We start from the raw sequence: 13,893 nt of genomic DNA on the forward strand, positions 1-13,893 counted from the left end.
AAAATCAGAACATACCAGTAGAGAGATGGTAAATATAAAGTGAGGAATAATAAAGCACAATAGTTAGCCTTGGCTTGCAGCCGGCTAACTCAGAATAATAGCAAGTAACCAAAGAGAGAGCAGAAAGTTTTGAGTGTGAGAGATAGCTTTTTGAACCAATGTGTTTGTGTATTGTGTTAATAAAAAACAGGGTACTTATACTTTGAAAATAGGCAGAAAATAAGGCAAAAATCAAAGTTCAGCAATAATTATGGAATCAAGTACTAATCAGAATCAAATCAATGAAAGTACTCCTTTAATTAAGGGGTAATTAACCAACGGTAATGGGTAGAAAAGGTTTAAGAAAAGAAATCAAGTAAGGCATTAGGTAAAAAATAGACAATTAGGGATAAATACATGAGGGTTCAATTAAGGAAACAGTTAGTGAAGAATCAGCAAATAACACGGTTAACCCAAATAAGGTTGCAGAATATGGAAATAATCGAGAATCAACATATAGCAAATCAGTGAATCAAGGACTCGAAATTACTAATTTAAGGAGAATAACATAGGTTCTCATGAATAAGCAAATAAGCCAAGTTTAAACAGGAAGAATCAAAGGTCTAAAGGAAAGTTTTCAAATCAAGCCAAGAAACAGGGAACTCAAAATCATTCAAAAAGAGAGTCGTGAGTCAATATTTTAGCATATAAGTAGAGTAAGATAAGAATAACCAGACATAGCAAACATGAAGGTTAAACAACACTGATAGAAAGAGACAAGTCTTGAATAGTCAAGATGAACACAAGCACATAGAGTTGATGTAAATTAGGCTAAGAAATTCAGTAAAAATATATTCGAGGATAGATAATCACAAAAACTCATACGAGAACCGGTCAGTCACAAAAACCAAACGAAGAACCCTAGAATTAGGGCTTTCAACATAGACGAGTTGAAGATGTAGTAAAATCGTAGAATCAGTCAAAATATGCAAGAAATAGAAGTTTAAGCACAAAGAATCAATTAAACAAGGTTTTTAAAAAGAAATTCTGAAAACCCTAGTTTTAAAAGGAGGTAAAAAACACTTGAAATCAAAGACACTTGTAAAGAATCTCAAGGACAAGGTAAAGTATTAAAGAAACAAACTCAAATTGTCCTAGATCTGTACAGATCTAGGAGGTATAGAAAGAAATTAGGATTTCAAAAGAAACTCATATAGAGATGAAGGAACCTGTCTAGTATCTCAAGGATCGTAACATATACAGCATGATTTTGCCTTGAAATCACACTGGAGTAGCCAAGAACAGAAAGGTGACGAACCCTAGATGCAAGTCGACATGGCCCTGGGCCCTTGAAGAACTTAGAGAAGGCAGGCATGGAATGAGAGAAGCTATTGGAGGCATAGGTGACGATGAGAGGTCACCGGAGATGACCGGAGATGGGAAGTCGGCGGTTGGAAGGCTAGGGTTAGGTTGAGGGTGTACTAAGAGTAGAGAGGATTTTAGGGCGGCGGTATGTGGAAAATGATTAGGGTTAGGGGTCGATTAGAGTTTAAAAAGGAAAGACTAAACGAGGGTCGTTGATCTTTCAAAAAACGGCTAGGATTTGATAGGTTTTTGGTTGGTTAGGGGTAATTAGGGCCTGGGTCGGGTATTTAATCCGAAATTGGGCTGGGGCATTGGGTTTTAATTAGGCTAAAATTGAAATCCAATTTGGCTAAGTTTTAAATAGCCAATTTAACTCTTTATAATTTATAATAAATAATAGATGATTTTTAAAAAAATAATTTCATGTACTAAAATGATTTAAAATAGATATTTAATATTTTAAAAATATAGAAGATCATTTTATGCATATAAAACGTAATTGTACATTAATAAGGCTAATATTGCAATTATATGCATATTAGCTTTAAAAATAAATATGCAATTATAAAGATGCACTAAAAATATTTTAACAATATTTTGGCATAAATATAGAATTTAGATGACTAAATTACCACAATAATAATTTGAGGAATAATTATTGGGGATTTTATGAGTAAAAAAGGGAGGAAATAAATCAATTTAAAATCTTTAAAACTATAGAAAAACTATAAAAACCTTGTGCATATATATATGTATATATATATATATATATATATATATATATATATATATATATATATATATATATATGCTATTTTGAAAGTATTTATGCATATTAAAAATATATAGGAAAAAATTGGGTATCAACAATATATACACGGCTACACTACAAACAACTTTCCTAACTAACATTTAACCACCTAACTAACTTCTTTAACAACTAACTCTACTCATTTAACTTAACTCTAGTATAGTCAGCTTGCTTAACCATAGTCAATACTCCCCCTCAAGCTGACAGTCGAATACAAATTCTTCACCTCCAGATTATGCAGCAAATGATCATGTTGTGTTTTTGCAAGACTCTTTGTAAGTATATCTGCAATTTGCTCCTTGGTAGAGACATGACTCGTTTGTATCATACCTTGGAATATTCTTTCCCTTATGAAATGACAATATATCTCAATATGTTTTGTTCTCTCATAAAATATAGGATTGACAGCAATCTGAATTGCAGCCTTGCTAGCACACCCCAATTGTACTGGTAGATGAATATCAACTCTAAGCTCTCTCAACAGACCAATAAGCCAAGTGATTTGTGTTGTGCATGTTGCCATACTTCTAAACTCAGCTTCAGCTAAACTTCTTGATACTGTTTCTTATTTCTTTTACTTCCATGAGAATAATGCATCTTTAAACTTCACAAGATAACCTGTTACAGAACTTCTAGTTTGAAGACAAGCTCCCCAGTCTGAGTCACAATAGGTAAGCAATTGGTTAGAGCTCTTTGCAGGCATAAGCAATCCTAGTCCAGTTGCTTCTTTTATGTACTTGACCACTCTTAAGGCAGCCTCCATATGAGAAACCTTTGGGCTATGCATGTACTGACTCAGTACATGAACTGTAAATACCAGGTCTAGTATGGTCATTGTGAGATACAATAGCCTACCAACAAGCCTCTGATAAGGGCCTACATCCTTTAGATTTTAATCCTTGTTGTTGCTTTGTGTGTGCTTATCATACTCATAAGATGTCAGCCTGTGGTTCAGTTCTAAAGGTGTACCAACTGGCTTAGTTCCTCCAAGTCTACCTTCAGTTATTAGTTCTATGGCATATTTCCTTTGACACATCACAATACCCTTACTTGATCTTGCAAACTCAATTCCAAGGAAGAACTTTAACTCTCCTAAGTCTTTCATCTTGAATTTGGTTTGCAACTTATCTCTGGTTTGTTTTAGAAGATGCTGACTACTGCCTGTAATTAGTAAGTCATCTACATAGACTAACACCACTGTTATGTCACTATTAGTCTTCTTGGTGAACATAGAATAGTCATAGTGACTCTATTGAAATCCCATTTGGACCAAGGCCTCTGTCAGCTTTTTGTTCCATTGTCTAGGAGCATGTTTAAGGCCATATAATGAATTATGGAGTTTACAGACCTTCATAGTCCCTGATAAGTTTTAAATATCTTTTCCTTATGTTTTGATGATCTAACAAACTTACTGTCAAGGACTAGATAGGGAACCTGACACACTTGGACTATACTGCAAGATTAACGGATTCCAGCTAAATGTGAACTGCTATAGCTTCAGGAGATAGGAAACCAAACAAGGACCAGATACCCTTGTGGTTCCCTCATAGCAGTACAAAGTCAATTGGACACAGCTAGAAGCAACATGACTACCTGCACTGTTTCTGCCTGCACTGCACCGTTTCCTGTGCCCACTTATTCCTTGACCAACTTAAGTGTTTACATCATTTTAAGTGATGTCATCAAGGTGTATCAACAATGAGTTTATATCAAAACATCTCTTGAACATTTCTATTTCTCATTCAAGCCTTTTGCAAAACAGAGAAATTAATTCTCACGAGCTTGAAGAACAAAGTTAAACACTAGTACGGACCAGTTCCTAAAGTTAGTATTTTATTGTCCTTAGTTGAGTTGTAACTTTGTGATTGTTCTTATTATTCTCCTAAACTGCTTAGCCAGATGTATTTATTAGGAACCCTCTTGTAAAATTCGTAAACTCTCTGAGTTTATGTTGTGACTAGGTTTAGTCATAAGTTAAAGTCTTTGTAACTAGAGAGTGACAAAGTGGCTTGTGGTGAGAATACCACAAGTTAGTTGAGTTGAATCCTTTGTAATAGAGTTATAATAAAGTGGCTTGAAATAGGTGTTTACAAATTAGTGAAGTTGAAAGTCTACAGATGTAGGTCGTGGTTTTTATCCCCTTGAGTTGGGATTTTTCCACGTAAAAATCCGGTGTCTTATTTACTTATAGTTTTACTAGCATTCTAAGAATAACCTCATAGAGGACTAGGTACTCTACTATTTGGTGGACTCATATAAACTAACAATTGGTATCACAGCGGGTTCCTCCTATTAGGCTAACACCTAGGAAGGATCCTTATGGCTGCTCCACCAAATTTTGAAGAAGGTCAATCTACATACTGACCACCCAGGTTCAATGGACAATACTATGGGTGGTGGAAAAGAAGAATGCATGATTTTATCATGGCTGAGGATTTTGAGTTATGGGATGTCATATGTGGTGGTCCTTATGTTCCAACAAAGGTACTGGAAGGACTTCCATTTTCAATGTCAAAAACCAGTAAAGAATACACCGACGCAGACAAGAAAGGTGTGGAGAAGAATTTTCGTGCCAAGAAGATTCTGGTATGTGGAATAGGACCTGAAGAATATAATAGAATCTTCGCTTGCGACATTGCTAAGGAGATATGGGAAGCTTTGCAAATAGCTCATGAGGGAACCACCCAAGTAAAATAGTCTAAGATTGATATGCTCACTACTGAGTATGAACTCTTCAGGATGAAGGACGATAAATCTATTGAAGATATGCACACAAGATTCACTTCCATCATAAATGAGTTACACTGACTTGGTGAAACTATTCCTAGAAACAAGCTAGTGAGGAAAATCCTCAGTATTTTGCCTAGACCTTTGGAAAGTAAGGTGAATGCTATTACTGAATCAAAGGACTTGCAGGAGCTGACCATAGAAGAGTTGGTTGGAAATCTGAAGACCTACAAGATGAAGAGGAAGATAGACAGTGAAAGAAGAGAACCAAAGAAAAAAAGAACCTGGTACTCAAAGCTGATAGCAATGACTCAAGTGAGGAAGAAAGTGGCATGGCTTACTTAACCAAAAGATTTCAGAAGATGGTCATAAGAAATGGAGAAATGCTAAAAAGGGGCAGCTCTAGCAAACCAAAAAACTATGATCTCTATCATAAGTGTGGAAAGTCTGGACACTTTATCAAAGACTGCCCTCTCTTGAAGCAAGAATCCACCAAGAGCAACCCTGAAAAAGCAGCTAAGAGGAACCCGGTTCCTTTCAAGTACTTCAAAAGAAAGAGATCTGCTGACAATGTGGTGAAACAGGCTCTTGCAGCATGGGGAGATTCCTCTGGTGAGTCTGAAGATGAAACTGATGCTGGTGATAGTTCCATGACGGCAGTTGAAGGCGACGAAAATGAATATGACTCATCTTTTGCTTTGATGGCCCAATTAGATGATGATGAAGATGATGACAACAAGGAGATAAATTTCAAGGATGTTCAGAGAAATCTGAAATACTACTCTCCTAAGAAACTCATGTCTTTAGCTAGTGTATTGATTGATGCCTATCATAGTCTTATGGAGGATAGGGATTCCTTGACCTTAGAACTAGGAGAAGTTGAACAAACTAGAAATGACTTAGTGGATGTTGTTATTGACCATAAGGAAACTATTGAAAATTTCAAAGAAGAAAGAAATGATCTCTTGGCAGTAATTGCAGACCTAAGGGAAACAATAAAGAGACCAGGGACTAAGTCAAAACCTAGAAATTCTGGAAAAGAAAAAGAGATAGCCAATAAGGAACACATAAGGCTTGAAAATGAGTTGAAAGCTGTGAGAACTAGGATGTGTGTTGAAACTGAGAAAAACAAGAACCTCCAAACTGATCTGGAAAGAGTAAAAATGATCTTGAAAAGTTCCTAAAGTGGACCTGGTCCTCAGAAGCTATCACTGCCATGTACACTAATAATGGTGGAAACAGTAGGGAATAAGGTTCCAAAGGGAGAAAACTCCTTACAAACCTCACAGCAAGTACGTCATTATTTCTGATAACTGGATTTGTACCCACTGTGGGATCAATAAGCACTTCAAATAAAATTGTCAGGCCAGGGTTCAATCTGTTCAGAAAAATAAAGTGTTTGCTGAAAAAGTGACTACAATAGAGGGACCAGGTTCCACTCACAATAAGCGCACATTATCTGCATGGACTAAGAGAGCTCTTATTCAACCTCTTACCTACTACAAGGGACCCAAACTTGCTTGGGTTCCTAAAACTAACTATTGATCTTCTTGTGCAGAGAACAATGAAAGGAAGCGGTCAATAATGGTTCATGGATGATGGGTATTCAAAGCACATGATTGGGAACACCATGGACTTTCTTTCAATAAAAGCCCTGCAAGAAGGGAGTGTATCCATTGGAAATGGGAAAAAGGGTTACATTCTTGGAGTTGGAAAAGTTGGGAAGTCACTCACTCATTCTATTGAAAATGTGTACTATGTCAATGGCTTTAAGTACAGTCTATTGAGTGTCACTCAGATCTATGATAAAGGAAACAAGGTGGAATTCTTGTCCAAGATATGTACAGTTACTGATCTGGTAACTGGTGAAGTGGTACTTGTGGCCAAGAGTTACAAGAACATCTATGTTGCTGATTTCGAGTCCTTACAAAATGGTGATCTGAGTTGTCTGAAAGTTGTTGATGATGATGTTGAACTGTGGCACAGAAGACTGAGGCATGCAAGCTTTTCTCTTCTGAACAAACTAATTCAGAAGGATTAGCTTGGTAAGAACATTTGGGCGCAAATGATATGTTCTCAATAATGGAAAGAATCAGCTTGGTAAATTCGATGACAAGAGTGATGAAGGAATATTTCTGGGCTACTCTTCTCAAAGAAAGACATACAAGATATATAATAACCAGACTTAATGTGTTGAGGAAAGTGTTCATATTATTTTTGATGAGTCTTATCCATCTTGTGAGAAGAGTGCTAATAAAGATAGAGATGGAGAACCCTTACTAATCCCTGGTGAAGTCATTGACATGACAAATGGAAAGGCAGATATGATTAGCCAAGTAAAAAAGCTGAATGAAGACAATACTGACTCATCTTCAATGGAACCAGGTACTTTAGTTACAACCACTAAAGCTGAAGAAAGAGTGATTGATGCAGTTCAGGGTACTCCACTAGAACCCGAGAGAAGAACACATGAAAACCAGTCAAATGTACCCATATTCTCTCTAAATGAACCTCAGATGTCTAATTGGAGACACAAAATCTCTCATCCTCCTGACAACATAATTACCCCTCTAGATTCCGGAGTACAAACTAGGTCAAAAGCCAGAAATTCACTTGCCTTATCAGCCTTTCTCTCCCAAATAGAACCCAAGAATATCAAGGAAGCCTTGAAAGATGCAGATTGGATTATAGCCATGCAAGACGAGTTACATCAGTTTGAAAGGAACAATGTCTGGCACCTAGCACCCAGACCCTCAGATCGAACCATTATAGGAACCTGGTGGGTATTCAGGAACAAACTTGATGAACATGGGAATACCACAAGGAACAAGGCCGGGCTAGTGGTTCAAGGCTACAATCAGGAGGAAGGGATTGACTATGATGAAAAATTTGTTCCGGTCGCTCGCATGGAAGCAATTAGAATTCTAATCGCTTTTGCATCTCATATGGAATTCACCTTGTTCCAAATGGATGTCAAAAGTGCATTTCTGAATGGATTTCTTAAGGAAGAAGTCTATGTGAAACAACCTCCAGGGTTTGAAAGTCATGAACATCCTGATATGTGTTTAAACTGGATAAAGTATTGTATGGGATGAAGCAGGCACTTCGAGCTTAGTATGAAAGGCTATCAAAGTTCCTCTTGGAAAATGGCTTTAAAAGAGGGAAAATTGACAACATCCTGTTCCTAAAGAAACGGGGAAGGAACCTGCTCATTGTTCAGGTCTATGTTGATGATATCATTTTTGGGGCAACAACTGATTCTCTATATGAAGAATTAGCAAAACTCATGGGAAGTGAGTTTGAAATGAGTATGATGGGGGAACTGAACTTCTTCTTGGGTCATCAAGTAAAATAGTCCCCCAAGGGTACATTCATTTGTCAGCAAAAATACATCATGGAGCTCTTGAAGAGGTTTGACATGGAAGCATCAAAGACTATGCAGATTATCTTTTGGATAGGAAAAGCACTTCTGTAATGGCTCATTTCCTAGGTTCATGTCTCATCTCTTGGGGCACAAGGAAGGAAAACTCAGTGGCTCTTTCAATAGCTGAAGTAGAATATGTAGCCGCAAAATCCTGTTGTGCATACCTTTTATGGATCAAGCAGCAATTGGAGTACTTTGGGGTACTCACTGAGAGTATGCCCCTTCTATGTGATAACACCAGTGCATTCAACATGGCCAAGAATCTAGTTCAACACAAAAGGACCAAGCATATTGATGTGAGGCATCACTTTATGAGGGACAATGTGGAGAAAGGGCTGATATGTATGAAGTTCTGTAGCATAGAAGACCAAATTGCAGACATCTTCACCAAGGCATTAAGTAGGGAACATTTTGAAAGAAACAGAGCGAAGTTGGGGCTTTTAAAGCCCAATTGAGAACCTGATTCCTTATTATTTGGCTATGATAATCACCTTTAAGAAAAACTGGTTAAAGTGTTTTCTGGCCATGTCTAACTCACTTTAATACCGTTGTAGGTAAACACGCATGATGAGTATAGAAGCGGTAGATACAGTGCATGGATGATAAAGAGGATTGATACTTTTGAATAACAGGTCAAGAACTTGGTTCTTGTACCAAAGGTTAGTAGTTCTGTGTATTCTTTAATACACGTCTTAAAAAGGTACAAAACACAACCGCCATGTCCAACATTTCAGACTCTACTGTCACGTCTCTTCACTTCAAATCGTTCCATCTCTCTCTGAAACGTTGCACTTCTCCACACCCAACCGCCATTTCAGAACCGGTCCCTATTTCTCTATTCATGATTATCCATTCTTAATAAAACCCCCCTCTATTCCCCACAAACCATAAGTCCTCCATTATAACTTCCCAAAGAACCATCACTCCATCTTTCCAATGGCTGATACAAACTCCGACCTCCCTGACTCAATCATACCTGTTACTGAAAAACCTATGGAGTCCTCCGCCCCTACTGAGCCTTCTTTAACCACTTTTACCCTTCCCGCTAAAATCACACCTCACCCAGATTCTCCATCTCTCTCCATTTCAGAAACCCCTAAAATTGTTGATCCGTCCTCTCCATCATCTGAGGTTCCCACTAATCAAAGAACAAGTGGAGAACAAGGTCAAAATCCTGAGGTCACTGAGGGTTCCGCCATTATTAATATAGATTCCGTGGTGGCAGTTTTGCCGATTGAGGAAAAAAATATTGTAACCATCTTTGTGGTGTCTACTGATAGTGTACTGCATGAGATCATCTCTTAGAAAATGAGGTACAAGGTATGGGGGATGAAGGGGCCATTGTAACTGTTGAAGGCATTGCACTATCAGAAACTACTGGGCCCTCACATGAGGAACCTGACCCCTCTTCGAAGGACCCAGGTTAGGGTTCTCATTCCTAGGATAGTTCTGATCTTAAATTCCTATAGGCATGCTTTCAAATAGTAAATTAGAACAGTTTTGAAAAAAATTCATTTCAGGAAAAACAAAGCATTGATTAGACCAACTTCAAAGTAAACTAATCATGAAGTGGATTAACTTATTTAAACCAAATTGATTTTTAAATTTGTAGGCAGAATTTCTGATGTTGTTCCCTATGAGCATGATATCTAGTTGTTTATAAACTTATAGGCATGATTTCTAGTGTAAATAAATGTAAACAACCATTGGAACAGAAACTTGAACTTGGTCACATGCTTAAGTATGATATCTATTTGTGAAGTTGATTGTAAATCCTATAGGCATGATTTCTAGTATGGTAAGGCAAACATAGCAAATATATGTAATCCTATAAGCATGGCTTCTAACATGGTAGGGAAGACATAGCAAATATGAGATCATATAGGCATGGTTTCTACCCATATTACCCCACAAATATATAACTACCCACCTTTTTTTTACTAATCACTCTAATATTCGTTTACAAATTATTACAAACCAGATGAATGAATTACATAGATAAAGAAAAAGAAGAAGTTACACTATAAAGAGCCTAAAGCCGGCCCAAGTGATTTCCCAAACCCCCAACAGCCTTAGATGTCAATTTCATATACAATATCATTGTTTAGGTACTTCAGAGTTCCCTAAGGATCTCAAGGATCCCGGGCAGTGCTCACACCTAGACTTTGTAACCAAATTGAGTAAGTGTAGTATGGAAGGGCCAGCCTCAGTGTGCTAGAGTTCAGAGGGGTCTTAAGAGGATCCCAAGGCAGTACACACACTGAAGGGGGCAGAACCTAGGGACTTAGGAGTAGAGTGAGAGTGCTTGACATAGTTTGAAAAGGTTTCAGTAGGAAAATAGTGTAAAAAAGAGACTTAGTTGAAATAACTTTGTAAGAAAAGAGTTCTTGGGTAAACAGCTTTTGAAAATATTGGTGTAATTAAACAAACAGCAAGTCAGTCAAACAAGTTCAGCAATACTCAAATGACAGTCCTTCATACAGGGGAAGGGGAATTGGGGACACATAGAGCACATAGTACTAGGAGAATAGCAGTTCTTGTGGGGTTTAAGGGATTAAGGGATAGATATTGGTACCACTACAGTAGGAGTTTCAGAAACAATCATAGAATCAGCCATTTAAAGTGACAGATCAAAACTGGATAACAAGTAGACAAACATTCAAAGCAGGGTAGAGTCATGTTGAGACAGACTACTAGGGGAGGGGGTGGAACATGTTCTGAAAAGCCCTAAGAAGGTTAGACTAACATGCTAGATGAAACAGTAATGTAAATATGTCAACTGCATGTTGAACAATAGAACCATAGATTGAAACAAATTAGAAACATGATAAACTGAAGTAGTAAAAGAAACATATTGGTTTTGAGACTTGAATTAAAATCAGAACATACCAGTAGAGAGATGGTAAATATAAAGTGAGGAATAATAAAGCACAATAGTTAGCCTTGGCTTGCAGCCGACTAACTCAGAATAATAGCAAGTAACCAAAGAGAGAGCAGAAAGTTTTGAGTGTGAGAGATAGCTTTTTGAACCAATGTGTTTGTGTGTTGTGTTAATAAAAAACAGGGTACTTATACTTTGAAAATAGGCAGAAAATAAGGCAAAAATCAAAGTTCAGCAATAATTATGGAATCAAGTACTAATCAGAATCAAATCAATGAAAGTACTCCTTTAATTAAGGGGTAATTAACCAACGGTAATGGGTAGAAAAGGTTTAAGAAAAGAAATCAAGTAAGGCATTAGGTAAAAAATAGACAATTAGGGATAAATACATGAGGGTTCAATTAAGGAAACAGTTAGTGAAGAATCAGCAAATAACACGGTTAACCCAAATAAGGTTGCAGAATATGGAAATAATCGAGAATCAACATATAGCAAATCAGTGAATCAAGGACTCGAAATTACTAATTTAAGGAGAATAACATAGGTTCTCATGAATAAGCAAATAAGCCAAGTTTAAACAGGAAGAATCAAAGGTCTAAAGGAAAGTTTTCAAATCAAGCCAAGAAACAGGGAACTCAAAATCAATCAAAAAGAGAGTCGTGAGTCAATATTTTAGCATATAAGTAGAGTAAGATAAGAATAACCAGACATAGCAAACATGAAGCTTAAACAACACTGATAGAAAGAGACAAGTCTTGAATAGTCAAGATGAACACAAGCACATAGAGTTGATGTAAATTAGGCTAAGAAATTCAGTAAAAATATATTCGAGGATAGATAATCACAAAAACTCATACGAGAACCGGTCAGTCACAAAAACCAAACGAAGAACCCTAGAATTAGGGCTTTCAACATAGACGAGTTGAAGATGTAGTAAAATCGTAGAATCAGTCAAAATATGCAAGAAATAGAAGTTTAAACACAAAGAATCAATTAAACAAGGTTTTTAAAAAGAAATTCTGAAAACCCTAGTTTTAAAAGGAGGTAAAAAACACTTGAAATCAAAGACACTTGTAAAGAATCTCAAGGACAAGGTAAAGTATTAAAGAAACAAACTCAAATTGTCCTAGATCTGTACAGATCTAGGAGGTATAGAAAGAAATTAGGATTTCAAAAGAAACGCATATAGAGATGAAGGAACCTGTCTAGTATCTCAAGGATCGTAACATATACAGCATGATTTTGCCTTGAAATCACACTGGAGTAGCCAAGAACAGAAAGGTGACGAACCCTAGATGCAAGTCGACATGGCCCTGGGCCCTTGAAGAACTTAGAGAAGGCAGGCATGGAATGAGAGAAGCTATTGGAGGCATAGGTGACGATGAGAGGTCACCGGAGATGACCGGAGATGGGAGGTCGGCGGTTGGAAGGCTAGGGTTAGGTTGAGGGTGTACTAAGAGTAGAGAGGATTTTAGGGCGGCGGTATGTGGAAAATGATTAGGGTTAGGGGTCGATTAGAGTTTAAAAAGGAAAGACTGAACGAGGGTCGTTGATCTTTCAAAAAACGGCTAGGATTTGATAGGTTTTTGGTTGGTTAGGGGTAATTAGGGCCTGGGTCGGGTATTTAATCCGAAATTGGGCTGGGGCATTGGGTTTTAATTAGGCTAAAATTGAAATCCAATTTGGCTAAGTTTTAAATAGCCAATTTAACTCTTTATAATTTATAATAAATAATAGATGATTTTTAAAAAAATAATTTCATGTACTAAAATGATTTAAAATAGATATTTAACATTTTAAAAATATAGAAGATCATTTTATGCATATAAAACGTAATTGTACATTAATAAGGCTAATATTGCAATTATATGCATATTAGCTTTAAAAATAAATATGCAATTATAAAGATGCACTAAAAATATTTTAACAATATTTTGGCATAAATATATAATTTAGATGACTAAATTACCACAATAATAATTTGAGGGATAATTATTGGGGATTTTATGAGTAAAAAAGGGAGGAAATAAATCAATTTAAAATCTTTAAAACTATAGAAAAACTATAAAAACCTTGTGCATATATATATATATATGTATATATATATATATATATATATATATATATATATGCTATTTTGAAAGTATTTATGCATATTAAAAATATATAGGAAAAAATTGGGTATCAACAATATATACACGGCTACACTACAAACAACTTTCCTAACTAACATTTAACCACCTAACTAACTTCTTTAACAACTAACTCTACTCATTTAACTTAACTCTAGTATAGTCATCTTGCTTAACCATAGTCAATACTCCCCCTCAAGCTGACAGTCGAATACAAATTCTTCACCTCCAGATTATGCAGCAAATGATCATGTTGTGTTTTTGCAAGACTCTTTGTAAGTATATCTGCAATTTGCTCCTTGGTAGAGACATGACTCGTTTGTATCATACCTTGGAATATTCTTTCCCTTATGAAATGACAATATATCTCAATATGTTTTGTTCTCTCATAAAATATAGGATTGACAGCAATCTGAATTGCAGCCTTGCTAGCACACCCCAATTGTACTGGTAGATGAATATCAAATCTAAGCTCTCTCAACAGACCAATAAGCCAAGTGATTTGTGTTGTGCATGTTGCCATACTTCTAAACTCAGCTTCAGCTAAACTTCTTGATACTTTTTCTTATTTCTT

This window comes from Nicotiana sylvestris, chromosome 9, assembly GCF_000393655.2.
Source record: "Nicotiana sylvestris chromosome 9, ASM39365v2, whole genome shotgun sequence".
Classification (NCBI taxonomy): domain Eukaryota; kingdom Viridiplantae; phylum Streptophyta; class Magnoliopsida; order Solanales; family Solanaceae; genus Nicotiana; species Nicotiana sylvestris.